The following is a 14,785-nucleotide window of genomic DNA, read 5'->3' on the forward strand; positions in this document are numbered from 1 at the left end:
GGCCTGTGGCTGCTGGCTGAGGCCACTTACACCACACCAGGGCCTGTGGCTGGTGGCTGAGGCCACCTACACCACACCAGGGCCTGTGGCTGCTGGCTGAGGCGACTTATACCACACCAGGGCCCTTTTGCTGCTGGCTGAGGCCACTTACACCACACCAGTGCCTGTGGCTTCTGTCTGAGGCGACTTACACCACACCAGGGCCTGTGGCTGCTGGCTGAGGCCAATTACACCACACCAGGGTCTGTGGCTCTTGCTCAGGCCACTTACACCAAACCAGGGCCTGTGGCACTGGCTGAGGCCACTTACACCACACCAGGGCCTGTGGCTGCTGGCTGAGGCCACTTACACCACACCAGGGCCTGTGGCTGCTGGCTGAGGCCACTTACACCACACCAGGGCCTGTGGCTGCTGGCTGAGGCCACCTACACCACACCAGGGCCTGTGGCTGCTGGCTGAGGCCACTTACACCACACCAGGGCCCTTTTGCTGCTGGCTGAGGCCACTTACACCACACCAGTGCCTGTGGCTTCTGGCTGAGGCGACTTACACCACACCAGGGCCTGTGGCTGCTGGCTGAGGCCACTTACACCACACCAAGGCCTGTGGCTCTTGCTCAGGCCACTCACATCACACCAGGCCCTGCGCTTCTGGCCGAGGCCATCTTCACCAAACCAGGCCCTGTGCTGCTTGCTGTGGCCATGTACAACACACCAGGCCCTGTGCTGGTTCGTGAGGCCATCTTCAACAATCCAGGGCCTGTGCTGTTGGATAAATGCCAAACTGAGCCTTTGGGTTAGGGTATTATGCAAACATGCAGGTATGGTTATAGGATTGTCTTCGTAACTTCAGGTACTTGCCACCTAATCACTTGAATCCATAAATTGAGACATTGTGCTGGGGCCAGCAGCTTACGGCCATACCACCCTGAGCAGGCCCGACCTCGTCTGATCTCGGAAGCTAAGCAGGGCTGGGCTTGGTTAGTACTTGGATGGGAGACTGCCTGGGAATACCTGGTGCTGTAAGCCTTTCATTTTCATGTCATTGAACCGCTTTTGATCCAGAGAAGGGGTGTATTAAAAGACCAAAAGCAGCTGCCCATTAATGAGGGCACATTAACGACACTGCTTTTGGCTGTTTTCCAATGTCTTGTGCTGCTAGCTGATGCCACCTACACCACACCAGGGCCTGAGTGACCGGCTGGGGCCACTTACACCACATCAGGGCCTGTGGCTCTGGCTGAGGCCACTTACACCACACCAGGGCCTGTGGCTGCTGGCTGAGGCCAGTTACACCACACCAGAGCCTGTGGCTGCTGGCTGAAGCCACTTACACCACACCAGGGCCTTAGTTGCTATATAGGCCACTTACACCACACCAGGGCCTGTGGCTGCTGGCTGAGGCCACCTACACCACACCAGGGCCTGTGGCTGCTGGCTGAGGCCACTTACACCACACCAGGGCCTGTGGCTGCTGGCTGAAGCCACTTACACCACACCAGGGCCTTAGTTGCTATTGAGGCCACTTACACCACACCAGGGCCTGTGGCTGCTGGCTGAGGCCACCTACACCACACCAGGGCCCTTTTGCTGCTGGCTGAGGCCACTTACACCACACCAGTGCCTGTGGCTTCTGGCTGAGGCCACTTACACCACACCAGGGCCTGTGGCTGCTGGCTGAGGCCACTTACACCACACCAGGGCCTGTGGCTCTTGCTCAGGCCACTCACATCACACCAGGCCCTGCGCTTCTGGCCGAGGCCATCTTCACCAAACCAGGCCCTGTGGTTCTTGCTCAGGCCACTTACACCACACCAGGGCCTTATTTGCTATTGAGGCCACTTACACCACACCAGGGCCTGTGGCACTTGCTCAGGCCACTTACACCACACCAGGGCCTGTGGCACTTGCTCAGGCCACTTACACCACACCAGGGCCTGTGGCTGCTGGCTGAGGCCACTTACACCACACCAGGGCCTGTGGCTCTTGCTCAGGCCACTTACACCACACCAGGGCCTGTGGCACTGGCTGAGGCCACTTAGACCACACCAGGGCCTGTGGCTGCTGGCTGAGGCCACTCACACCACACCAGGGCCTGTGGCTGCTAGCTGATGCCACCTACACCACACCAGGGCCTGAGTGACCGGCTGGGGCCACTTACACCACACCAGGGCCTGTGGCTCCTGGCTGAGGCCACCTACACCACACCGGGGCCTTAGTTGCTATTGAGGCCAATTACACCACACCAGGGTATGTGGCTCTTGCTCAGGCCACTTACACCACACCAGGGCCTTAGTTGCTATTGAGGCCACTTACACCACACCAGGGCCTGTGGCTGCTGGCTGAGGCCACCTACACCACACCAGGGCCTTAGTTGCTATTGAGGCCAATTACACCACACCAGGGCCTGTGGCTCTTGCTCAGGCCACTTACACCACACCAGGGCCTGTGGCACTGGCTGAGGCCACTTAGACCACACCAGGGCCTGTGGCTGCTGGCTGAGGCCACCTACACCACACCAGGGCCTGTGGCTGCTGGCTGAGGCGACTTACACCACACCAGGGCCCTTTTGCTGCTGGCTGAGGCCACTTACACCACACCAGTGCCTGTGGCTTCTGGCTGAGGCGACTTACACCACACCAGGGCCTGTGGCTGCTGGCTGAGGCCACTTACACCACACCAAGGCCTGTGGCTCTTGCTCAGGCCACTCACATCACACCAGGCCCTGCGCTTCTGGCCGAGGCCATCTTCACCAAACCAGGCCCTGTGCTGCTTGCTGTGGCCATGTACAACACACCAGGCCCTGTGCTGGTTCCTGAGGCCATCTTCAACAATCCAGGGCCTGTGCTGTTGGATAAATGCCAAACTGAGCCTTTGGGTTAGGGTATTATGCAAACATGCAGGTATGGTTATAGGATTGTCTTCGTAACTTCAGGTACTTGCCACCTAATCACTTGAATCCATAAATTGAGACATTGTGCTGGGGCCAGCAGCTTACGGCCATACCACCCTGAGCACGCCCGACCTCGTCTGATCTCGGAAGCTAAGCAGGGCTGGGCTTGGTTAGTACTTGGATGGGAGACTGCCTGGGAATACCTGGTGCTGTAAGCCTTTAATTTTCATGTCATTGAACCGCTTTTGATCCAGAGAAGGGGTGTATTAAAAGACCAAAAGCAGCTGCCCATTAATGAGGGCACATTAACGACACTGCTTTTGGCTGTTTTCCAATGTCTTGTGCTGCTAGCTGATGCCACCTACACCACACCAGGGCCTGAGTGACCGGCTGGGGCCACCTACACCACATCAGGGCCTGTGGCTCTGGCTGAGGCCACTTACACCACACCAGGGCCTGTGGCTGCTGGCTGAGGCCAGTTACACCACACCAGAGCCTGTGGCTGCTGGCTGAAGCCACTTACACCACACCAGGGCCTTAGTTGCTATTGAGGCCACTTACACCACACCAGGGCCTGTGGCTGCTGGCTGAGGCCACCTACACCACACCAGGGCCTGTGGCTGCTGGCTGAGGCCATTTACACCACACCAGGGCCTGTGGCTGCTGGCTGAAGCCACTTACACCACACCAGGGCCTTAGTTGCTATTGAGGCCACTTACACCACACCAGGGCCTGTGGCTGCTGGCTGAGGCCACCTACACCACACCAGGGCCCTTTTGCTGCTGGCTGAGGCCACTTACACCACACCAGTGCCTGTGGCTTCTGGCTGAGGCCACTTACACCACACCAGGGCCTGTGGCTGCTGGCTGAGGCCACTTACACCACACCAGGGCCTGTGGCTCTTGCTCAGGCCACTCACATCACACCAGGCCCTGCGCTTCTGGCCGAGGCCATCTTCACCAAACCAGGCCCTGTGGTTCTTGCTCAGGCCACTTACACCACACCAGGGCCTTATTTGCTATTGAGGCCACTTACACCACACCAGGGCCTGTGGCTCTGGCTTAGGCCACTTACACCACACCAGGGCCTGTGGCACTGGCTGAGGCCACTTAGACCACACCAGGGCCTGTGGCTGCTGGCTGAGGCCACTCACACCACACCAGGGCCTGTGGCTGCTAGCTGAGGCCACTTACACCAAACCAGGGCCTGTGGCTGCCTGCTGAGGCCATCTTCAACAATCCAGGGCCTGTGCTGTTGGATAAATGCCAAACTGAGCCTTTTGGTTAGGGTATTATGCAAACATGCAGGTATGGTTATAGGATTGTCTTCGTAACTTCAGGTACTTGCCACCTAATCACTTGAATCCATAAATTGAGACATTGTGCTGGGGCCAGCAGCTTACGGCCATACCAACCTGAGCACGCCCGACCTCGTCTGATCTCGGAAGCTAAGCAGGGCTGGGCTTGGTTAGTACTTGGATGGGAGACTGCCTGGGAATACCTGGTGCTGTAAGCCTTTCATTTTCATGTCATTGAACCGCTTTTGATCCAGAGAAGGGGTGTATTAAAAGACCAGAAGCAGCTCCCCATTAATGAGGGCACATTAACGACATTGCTTTTGGCTGTTTTCCAATGTCTTGTGCTGCTAGCTGATGCCACCTACACCACACCAGGGCCTGAGTGACCGGCTGGGGCCACTTACACCACATCAGGGCCTGTTGCTCTGGCTGAGGCCACTTACACCACACCAGGGCCTGTGGCTGCTGGCTGAGGCCACCTACACCACACCAGGGCCTTAGTTGCTATTGAGGCCAATTACACCACACCAGGGTATGTGGCTCTTGCTCAGGCCACTTACACCACACCAGGGCCTTAGTTGCTATTGAGGCCAATTACACCACACCAGGGCCTGTGGCTCTTGCTCAGGCCACTCACATCACACCAGGCCCTGCGCTTCTGGCCGAGGCCATCTTCACCAAACCAGGCCCTGTGCTGCTAGCTGTGGCCATGTACAACACACCAGGCCCTGTGCTGGTTCCTGAGGCCATCTTCAACAATCCAGGGCCTGTGCTGTTGGATAAATGCTAAACTGAGCCTTTGGGTTAGGGTATTATGCAAACATGAAGGTAGGGTTATAGGATTGTCTTCGTAACTTCAGGTACTTGCCACCTAATCACCTGAATCCATAAATTGAGACATTGTGCTGGGCCCAGCAGCTTACGGCCATACCACCCTGAGCACGCCCGACCTCGTCTGATCTCGCAAGCTGAGCAGGGCTGGGCTTGGTTAGTACTTGGATGGGAGACTGCCTGGGAATACCTGGTGCTGTAAGCCTTTCATTTTCATGTCATTGAACCGCTTTTGATCCAGAGAAGGGGTGTATTAAAAGACCAAAAGCAGCTGCCCATTAATGAGGGCACATTAACGACATTGCTTTTGGCTGTTTTCCAATGTCTTGTGCTGCTAGCTGATGCCACCTACACCACACCACGGCCTTATTTGCTGGCTGAGGCCACATACACCAAACCAGGGCCTTAGTTGCTATTGAGGCCAATTACACCACACCAGGGCCTGTGGCTCTTGCTCAGGCCACTTACACCACACCAGGGCCTGTGGCTCTTGCTCAGGCCACTTACACCACACCAGGGCCTGTGGCTCTTTCTCAGGCCACTCATATCACACCAGGCCCTGTGCTTCTGGCTGAGGCAACTTAGACCAAACCAGGGCCGGTGGCTGCTGGCTGAGGCCACTTACACCACACCAGGGCCTGTGGCTTCTGGCTGAGGCGACTTACACCACACCAGGGCCTGTGGCTGCTGGCTGATGCCACCTACACCACACCAGGGCCTGAGTGACCGGCTGGGGCCACTTACACCACATCAGGGCCTGTGGCTGCTGGCTGAGGCCAGTTACACCACACCAGAGCCTGTGGCTGCTGGCTGAAGCCACTTACACCACACCAGGGCCTTAGTTGCTATTGAGGCCACTTACACCACACCAGGGCCTGTGGCTGCTGGCTGAGGCCACCTACACCACACCAGGGCCTGTGGCTGCTGGCTGAGGCCACTTACACCACACCAGGGCCTGTGGCTGCTGGCTGAAGCCACTTACACCACACCAGGGCCTTAGTTGCTATTGAGGCCACTTACACCACACCAGGGCCTGTGGCTGCTGGCTGAGGCCACCTACACCACACCAGGGCCCTTTTGCTGCTGGCTGAGGCCACTTACACCACACCAGTGCCTGTGGCTTCTGGCTGAGGCCACTTACACCACACCAGGGCCTGTGGCTGCTGGCTGAGGCCACCTACACCACACCAGGGCCTGTGGCTGCTGGCTGAGGCCACTTACACCACACCAGGGCCTGTGGCTGCTGGCTGAAGCCACTTACACCACACCAGGGCCTTAGTTGCTATTGAGGCCACTTACACCACACCAGGGCCTGTGGCTGCTGGCTGAGGCCACCTACACCACACCAGGGCCCTTTTGCTGCTGGCTGAGGCCACTTACACCACACCAGTGCCTGTGGCTTCTGGCTGAGGCCACTTACACCACACCAGGGCCTGTGGCTGCTGGCTGAGGCCACCTACACCACACCAGGGCCTGTGGCTGCTGGCTGAGGCGACTTACACCACACCAGGGCCCTTTTGCTGCTGGCTGAGGCCACTTACACCACACCAGTGCCTGTGGCTTCTGGCTGAGGCGACTTACACCACACCAGGGCCTGTGGCTGCTGGCTGATGCCACCTACACCACACCAGGGCCTGAGTGACCGGCTGGGGCCACTTACACCACATCAGGGCCTGTGGCTGCTGGCTGAGGCCAGTTACACCACACCAGGGCCTGTGGCACTTGCTCAGGCCACTTACACCACACCAGGGCCTGTGGCTGCTGGCTGAGGCCACTTACACCACACCAGGGCCTGTGGCTCTTGCTCAGGCCACTTACACCACACCAGGGCCTGTGGCTGCTGGCTGAGGCCACTTACACCACACCAGGGCCTGTGGCTGCTGGCTGAGGCCACCTACACCACACCAGGGCCTGTGGCTGCTGGCTGAGGCCACCTACACCACACCAGGGCCTGTGGCTGCTGGCTGAGGCGACTTACACCACACCAGGGCCTGTGGCTGCTGGCTGAGGCCACTTACACCACACCAGTGCCTGTGGCTTCTGGTGAGGCGACTTACACCACACCAGGGCCTGTGGCTGCTGGCTGATGCCACCTACACCACACCAGGGCCTGAGTGACCGGCTGGGGCCACTTACACCACATCAGGGCCTGTGGCTGCTGGCTGAGGCCAGTTACACCACACCAGAGCCTGTGGCTGCTGGCTGAAGCCACTTACACCACACCAGGGCCTTAGTTGCTATTGAGGCCACTTACACCACACCAGGGCCTGTGGCTGCTGGCTGAGGCCACCTACACCACACCAGGGCCTGTGGCTGCTGGCTGAGGCCACTTACACCACACCAGGGCCTGTGGCTGCTGGCTGAAGCCACTTACACCACACCAGGGCCTTAGTTGCTATTGAGGCCACTTACACCACACCAGGGCCTGTGGCTGCTGGCTGAGGCCACCTACACCACACCAGGGCCCTTTTGCTGCTGGCTGAGGCCACTTACACCACACCAGTGCCTGTGGCTTCTGGCTGAGGCCACTTACACCACACCAGGGCCTGTGGCTGCTGGCTGAGGCCACCTACACCACACCAGGGCCTGTGGCTGCTGGCTGAGGCGACTTACACCACACCAGGGCCCTTTTGCTGCTGGCTGAGGCCACTTACACCACACCAGTGCCTGTGGCTTCTGGCTGAGGCGACTTACACCACACCAGGGCCTGTGGCTGCTGGCTGATGCCACCTACACCACACCAGGGCCTGAGTGACCGGCTGGGGCCACTTACACCACATCAGGGCCTGTGGCTGCTGGCTGAGGCCAGTTACACCACACCAGAGCCTGTGGCTGCTGGCTGAAGCCACTTACACCACACCAGGGCCTTAGTTGCTATTGAGGCCACTTACACCACACCAGGGCCTGTGGCTGCTGGCTGAGGCCACCTACACCACACCAGGGCCTTAGTTGCTATTGAGGCCAATTACACCACACCAGGGTCTGTGGCTCTTGCTCAGGCCACTTACACCACACCAGGGCCTGTGGCACTGGCTGAGGCCACTTACACCACACCAGGGCCTGTGGCTGATGGCTTAGGCCACCTACACCACACCAGGGCCTTAGTTGCTATTGAGGCCAATTACACCACACCAGGGCCTGTGGCTGCTGGCTGAGGCCACTTACACCACACCAGGGCCTGTGGCACTGGCTGAGGCCACCTACACCACACCAGGGCCTGTGGCGCTGGCTGAGGCGACTTATACCACACCAGGGCCCTTTTGCTGCTGGCTGAGGCCACTTACACCACACCAGTGCCTGTGGCTTCTGTCTGAGGCGACTTACACCACACCAGGGCCTGTGGCTGCTGGCTGAGGCCAATTACACCACACCAGGGTCTGTGGCTCTTGCTCAGGCCACTTACACCACACCAGGGCCTGTGGCACTGGCTGAGGCCACTTACACCACACCAGGGCCTGTGGCTGCTGGCTGAGGCCACTTACACCACACCAGGGCCTGTGGCTGCTGGCTGAGGCCACTTACACCACACCAGGGCCTGTGGCTGCTGGCTGAGGCCACCTACACCACACCAGGGCCTGTGGCTGCTGGCTGAGGCCACTTACACCACACCAGGGCCCTTTTGCTGCTGGCTGAGGCCACTTACACCACACCAGTGCCTGTGGCTTCTGGCTGAGGCGACTTACACCACACCAGGGCCTGTGGCTGCTGGCTGAGGCCACTTACACCACACCAGGGCCTGTGGCTGCTGGCTGAGGCCACTTACACCACACCAGGGCCTGTGGCTCTTACTCAGGCCACTTACACCACACCAGGGCCTGTGGCACTGGCTGAGGCCACTTAGACCACACCAGGGCCTGTGGCTGCTGGCTGAGGCCACTTACACCACACCAGGGCCTGTGGCTGCTGGCTGAGGCCACTTACACCAAACCAGGGCCTGTGGCTGCTTGCTGAGGCCATCTTCACCAAACCAGGCCCTGTGCTCCTTGCTGTGGCCATGTAAAACACACCAGGTCCTGTGCTGGTTCTTGAGGCCATCTTCAACAATCCAGGGCCTGTGCTGTTGGATAAATGCCAAACTGAGCCTTTGGGTTAGGGTATTATGCAAACATGCAGGTATGGTTATAGGATTGTCTTCGTAACTTCAGGTACTTGCCACCTAATCACTTGAATCCATAAATTTAGACATTGTGCTGGGGCCAGCAGCTTACGGCCATACCACCCTGAGCACTCCCGACCTCGTCTGATCTCGGAAGCTAAGCAGGGCTGGGCTTGGTTAGTACTTGGATGGGAGACTGCCTGGGAATACCTGGTGCTGTAAGCCTTTGATTTTCATGTCATTGAACCGCTTTTGATCCAGAGAAGGGGTGTATTAAAAGACCAAAAGCAGCTGCCCATTAATGAGGGCACATTAACGACATTGCTTTTGGCTGTTTTCCAATGTCTTGTGCTGCTAGCTGATGCCACCTACACCACACCACGGCCTTATTTGCTGGCTGAGGCCACATACACCAAACCAGGGCCTTAGTTGCTATTGAGGCCAATTACACCACACCAGGGCCTGTGGCTCTTGCTCAGGCCACTTACACCACACCAGGGCCTGTGGCTCTTGCTCAGGCCACTTACACCACACCAGGGCCTGTGGCTCTTTCTCAGGCCACTCATATCACACCAGGCCCTGTGCTTCTGGCTGAGGCAACTTAGACCAAACCAGGGCCGGTGGCTGCTGGCTGAGGCCACTTACACCACACCAGGGCCTGTGGCTGCTGGCTGAGGCCATCTACACCACACCAGGGCCTGTGGCTGCTGGCTGAGGCGACTTACACCACACCAGGGCCCTTTTGCTGCTGGCTGAGGCCACTTACACCACACCAGTGCCTGTGGCTTCTGGCTGAGGCGACTTACACCACACCAGGGCCTGTGGCTGCTGGCTGAGGCCACTTACACCACACCAGGGCCTGTGGCTGCTGGCTTAGGCCACCTACACCACACCAGGGCGTTAGTTGCTATTGAGGCCAATTACACCACACCATGGTCTGTGGCTCTTGCTCAGGCCACTTACACCACACCAGGGCCTGTGGCACTGGCTGAGGCCACTTACACCACACCAGGGCCTGTGGCTGCTGGCTGAGGCCACTTACACCACACAAGGGCTTGTGGCTGCTGGCTGAGGCCACCTACACCACACCAGGGCCTGTGGCTGCTGGCTGAGGCCACCTACACCACACCAGGGCCTGTGGCTCTTGCTCAGGCCACTTACACCACACCAGGGCCTGTGGCTCTTGCTCTGGCCACTTACACCACACCAGGGCCTGTGGCTCTTGCTCAGGCCACTCATATCACACCAGGCCCTGTGCTGCTGGCTGAGGCCATCTTCACCAAACCAGGCCCTGTGCTGCTTGCTGTGGCCATGTACAACACACCAGGCCCTGTGCTGTTTCCTGAGGCCATCTTCAACAATCCAGGGCCTGTGCTGTTGGATAAATGCCAAACTGAGCCTTTGGGTTAGGGTATTATGCAAACATGCAGGTATGGTTATAGGATTGTCTTCGTAACTTCAGGTACTTGCCACCTAATCACTTGAATCCATAAATTGAGACATTGTGCTGGGCCCAGCAGCTTACGGCCATACCACCCTGAGCACGCCCGACCTCGTCTGATCTCGGAAGCTAAGCAGGGCTGGGCTTGGTTAGTACTTGGATGGGAGACTGCCTGGGAATACCTGGTGCTGTAAGCCTTTGATTTTCATGTCATTGAACTGCTTTTGATCCAGAGAAGGGGTGTATTAAAAGACCAAAAGCAGCTGCCCATTAATGAGGGCACATTAACGACACTGCTTTTGGCTCTTTTCCAATGTCTTGTGCTGCTAGCTGATGCCACCTACACCACACCAGGGCCTGAGTGACCGGCTAGGGCCACTTACACCACATCAGGGCCTGTGGCTCTGGCTGAGGCCACTTACACCACACCAGGGCCTGTGGCTGCTGGCTGAGGCCAGTTACACCACACCAGAGCCTGTGGCTGCTGGCTGAAGCCACTTACACCACACCAGGGCCTTAGTTGCTATTGAGGCCACTTACACCACACCAGGGCCTGTGGCTGCTGGCTGAGGCCACCTACACCACACCAGGGCCTTAGTTGCTATTGAGGCCAATTACACCACACCAGGGTCTGTGGCTCTTGCTCAGGCCACTTACACCACACCAGGGCCTGTGGCACTGGCTGAGGCCACTTACACCACACCAGGGCCTTTGGGTGCTGGCTTAGGCCACCTACACCACACCAGGGCCTTAGTTGCTATTGAGGCCAATTACACCACACAAGGGCCTGTGGCTGCTGGCTGAGGCCACCTACACCACACCAGGGCCTGTGGCTGCTGGCTGAGGCCACTTACACCACACCAGGGCCCTTTTGCTGCTGGCTGAGGCCACTTACACCACACCAGTGCCTGTGGCTTCTGGCTGAGGCGACGTACACCACACCAGGGCCTGTGGCTGCTGGCTGAGGCCACTTACACCACACCAGGGCCTGTGGCTGCTGGCTGAGGCCACCTACACCACACCAGGGCATTAGTTGCTATTGAGGCCAATTACACCACACCAGGGTCTGTGGCTCTTGCTCAGGCCACTTACACCACACCAGGGCCTGTGGCTCTTGCTCAGGCCACTTACACCACACCAGGGCCTGTGGCTGCTGGCTGAGGCCACTTACACCACACCAGGGCCTGTGGCTGCTGGCTGAGGCCACCTACACCACACCAGGGCCTGTGGCTGCTGGCTGAGGCCACCTACACCACACCAGGGCCTGTGGCTGCTGGCTGAGGCCACTTACACCACACCAGTGCCTGTGGCTTCTGGCTGAGGCGACTTACACCACACCAGGGCCTGTGGCTGCTGGCTGAGGCCACTTACACCACACCAAGGCCTGTGGCTCTTGCTCAGGCCACTCACATCACACCAGGCCCTGCGCTTCTGGCCGAGGCCATCTTCACCAAACCAGGCCCTGTGCTCCTTGCTGTGGCCATGTACAACACACCAGGCCCTGTGCTGGTTCCTGAGGCCATCTTCAACAATCCAGGGCCTGTGCTGTTGGATAAATGCCAAACTGAGCCTTTGGGTTAGGGTATTATGCAAACATGCAGGTATGGTTATAGCATTGTCTTCGTAACTTCAGGTACTTGCCACCTAATCACTTGAATCCATAAATTGAGACATTGTGCTGGAGCCAGCAGCTTACGGCCATACCACCCTGAGCACGCCCGACCTCGTCTGATCTCGGAAGCTAAGCATAGCTGGGCTTGGTTAGTACTTGGATGGGAGACTGCCTGGGAATACCTGGTGCTGTAACCCTTTGATTTTCATGTCATTGAACCGCTTTTGATCCAGAGAAGGGGTGTATTAAAAGACCAAAAGCAGCTACCCATTAATGAGGGCACATTAACGACACTGCTTTTGGCTCTTTTCCAATGTCTTGTGCTGCTAGCTGATGCAACCTACACCACACAAGGGCCTGAGTGACCGGCTGGGGCCACTTACACCACATCAGGGCCTGTGGCTCTGGCTGAGGCCACTTTCACCACACCAGGGCCTGTGGCTGCTGGCTGAGGCCACCTACATCACACCAGGGCATTAGTTGCTATTGAGGCCAATTACACCACACCAGGGTCTGTGGCTCTTGCTCAGGCCACTTACACCACACCAGGGCCTGTGGCTCTTGCTCAGGCCACTTACACCACACCAGGGCCTGTGGCTGCTGGCTGAGGCCACCTACACCACACCAGGGCATTAGTTGCTATTGAGGCCAATTACACCACACCAGGGTCTGTGGCTCTTGCTCAGGCCACTTACACCACACCAGGGCCTGTGGCTCTTGCTCAGGCCACTTACACCACACCAGGGCCTGTGGCACTGGCTGAGGCCACTTACACCACACCAGGGCCTGTGGCTGCTGGCTGAGGCCACTTACACCACACCAGGGCCTGTGGCTGCTGGCTGAGGCTACTTACACCACACCAGGGCCTGTGGCTGGTGGCTGAGGCCACCTACACCACACCAGGGCCTGTGGCTGCTGGCTGAGGCGACTTATACCACACCAGGGCCCTTTTGCTGCTGGCTGAGGCCACTTACACCACACCAGTGCCTGTGGCTTCTGTCTGAGGCGACTTACACCACACCAGGGCCTGTGGCTGCTGGCTGAGGCCAATTATACCACACCAGGGTCTGTGGCTCTTGCTCAGGCCACTTACACCATACCAGGGCCTGTGGCACTGGCTGAGGCCACTTACACCACACCAGGGCCTGTGGCTGCTGGCTGAGGCCACTTACACCACACCAGGGCCTGTGGCTGCTGGCTGAGGCCACTTACACCACACCAGGGCCTGTGGCTGCTGGCTGAGGCCACCTACACCACACCAGGGCCTGTGGCTGCTGGCTGAGGCGACTTACACCACACCAGGGCCCTTTTGCTGCTGGCTGAGGCCACTTACACCACACCAGTGCCTGTGGCTTCTGGCTGAGGCGACTTACACCACACCAGGGCCTGTGGCTGCTGGCTGATGCCACCTACACCACACCAGGGCCTGAGTGACCGGCTGGGGCCACTTACACCACATCAGGGCCTGTGGCTGCTGGCTGAGGCCAGTTACACCACACCAGAGCCTGTGGCTGCTGGCTGAAGCCACTTACACCACACCAGGGCCTTAGTTGCTATTGAGGCCACTTACACCACACCAGGGCCTGTGGCTGCTGGCTGAGGCCACCTACACCACACCAGGGCCTGTGGCTGCTGGCTGAGGCCACTTACACCACACCAGGGCCTGTGGCTGCTGGCTGAAGCCACTTACACCACACCAGGGCCTTAGTTGCTATTGAGGCCACTTACACCACACCAGGGCCTGTGGCTGCTGGCTGAGGCCACCTACACCACACCAGGGCCCTTTTGCTGCTGGCTGAGGCCACTTACACCACACCAGTGCCTGTGGCTTCTGGCTGAGGCCACTTACACCACACCAGGGCCTGTGGCTGCTGGCTGAGGCCACTTACACCACACCAGGGCCTGTGGCTCTTGCTCAGGCCACTCACATCACACCAGGCCCTGCGCTTCTGGCCGAGGCCATCTTCACCAAACCAGGCCCTGTGGTTCTTGCTCAGGCCACTTACACCACACCAGGGCCTTATTTGCTATTGAGGCCACTTACACCACACCAGGGCCTGTGGCACTTGCTCAGGCCACTTACACCACACCAGGGCCTGTGGCACTTGCTCAGGCCACTTACACCACACCAGGGCCTGTGGCTGCTGGCTGAGGCCACTTACACCACACCAGGGCCTGTGGCTCTTGCTCAGGCCACTTACACCACACCAGGGCCTGTGGCTGCTGGCTGAGGCCACTTACACCACACCAGGGCCTGTGGCTGCTGGCTGAGGCCACCTACACCACACCAGGGCCTGTGGCTGCTGGCTGAGGCCACCTACACCACACCAGGGCCTGTGGCTGCTGGCTGAGGCGACTTACACCACACCAGGGCCCTTTTGCTGCTGGCTGAGGCCACTTACACCACACCAGTGCCTGTGGCTTCTGGTGAGGCGACTTACACCACACCAGGGCCTGTGGCTGCTGGCTGATGCCACCTACACCACACCAGGGCCTGAGTGACCGGCTGGGGCCACTTACACCACATCAGGGCCTGTGGCTGCTGGCTGAGGCCAGTTACACCACACCAGAGCCTGTGGCTGCTGGCTGAAGCCACTTACACCACACCAGGGCCTT

General features: G+C 58.9%; 3 non-coding genes and 4 pseudogenes across 3 annotated transcripts; all 7 read left to right on the top strand.

The window, feature by feature from the left end:
• The first annotated feature begins 909 nt into the window (after window positions 1–909).
• Window positions 910–1,028, top strand: LOC146716130 (5S ribosomal RNA; annotated as a pseudogene).
• A 1,963-nt stretch (window positions 1,029–2,991) lies between these two features.
• Window positions 2,992–3,110, top strand: LOC146716131 (5S ribosomal RNA). The gene has a single exon (XR_014919690.1). It is a non-coding gene; the product is annotated as a 5S ribosomal RNA (ribosomal RNA).
• Window positions 3,111–4,288: 1,178 nt separating this feature from the next.
• LOC146716132 (5S ribosomal RNA) lies at window positions 4,289–4,407 on the top strand (annotated as a pseudogene).
• A 699-nt stretch (window positions 4,408–5,106) lies between these two features.
• On the top strand, window positions 5,107–5,225 carry LOC146716133 (5S ribosomal RNA; annotated as a pseudogene).
• A 3,997-nt stretch (window positions 5,226–9,222) lies between these two features.
• Window positions 9,223–9,341, top strand: LOC146716134 (5S ribosomal RNA). The gene has a single exon (XR_014919807.1). It is a non-coding gene; the product is annotated as a 5S ribosomal RNA (ribosomal RNA).
• Window positions 9,342–10,635: 1,294 nt separating this feature from the next.
• Window positions 10,636–10,754, top strand: LOC146716135 (5S ribosomal RNA). Its single transcript, XR_014919691.1, has one exon. It is a non-coding gene; the product is annotated as a 5S ribosomal RNA (ribosomal RNA).
• Window positions 10,755–12,247: 1,493 nt separating this feature from the next.
• On the top strand, window positions 12,248–12,366 carry LOC146716136 (5S ribosomal RNA; annotated as a pseudogene).
• The last annotated feature ends 2,419 nt before the right edge of the window (window positions 12,367–14,785 follow it).

The sequence above is a fragment of the Copadichromis virginalis genome, linkage group LG3 (assembly GCF_057382275.1).
Source record: "Copadichromis virginalis isolate Kocher_CV1m ecotype Utaka linkage group LG3, C_Virginalis_male_GT1.1, whole genome shotgun sequence".
Taxonomy (NCBI): Eukaryota; Metazoa; Chordata; class Actinopteri; order Cichliformes; family Cichlidae; genus Copadichromis; species Copadichromis virginalis.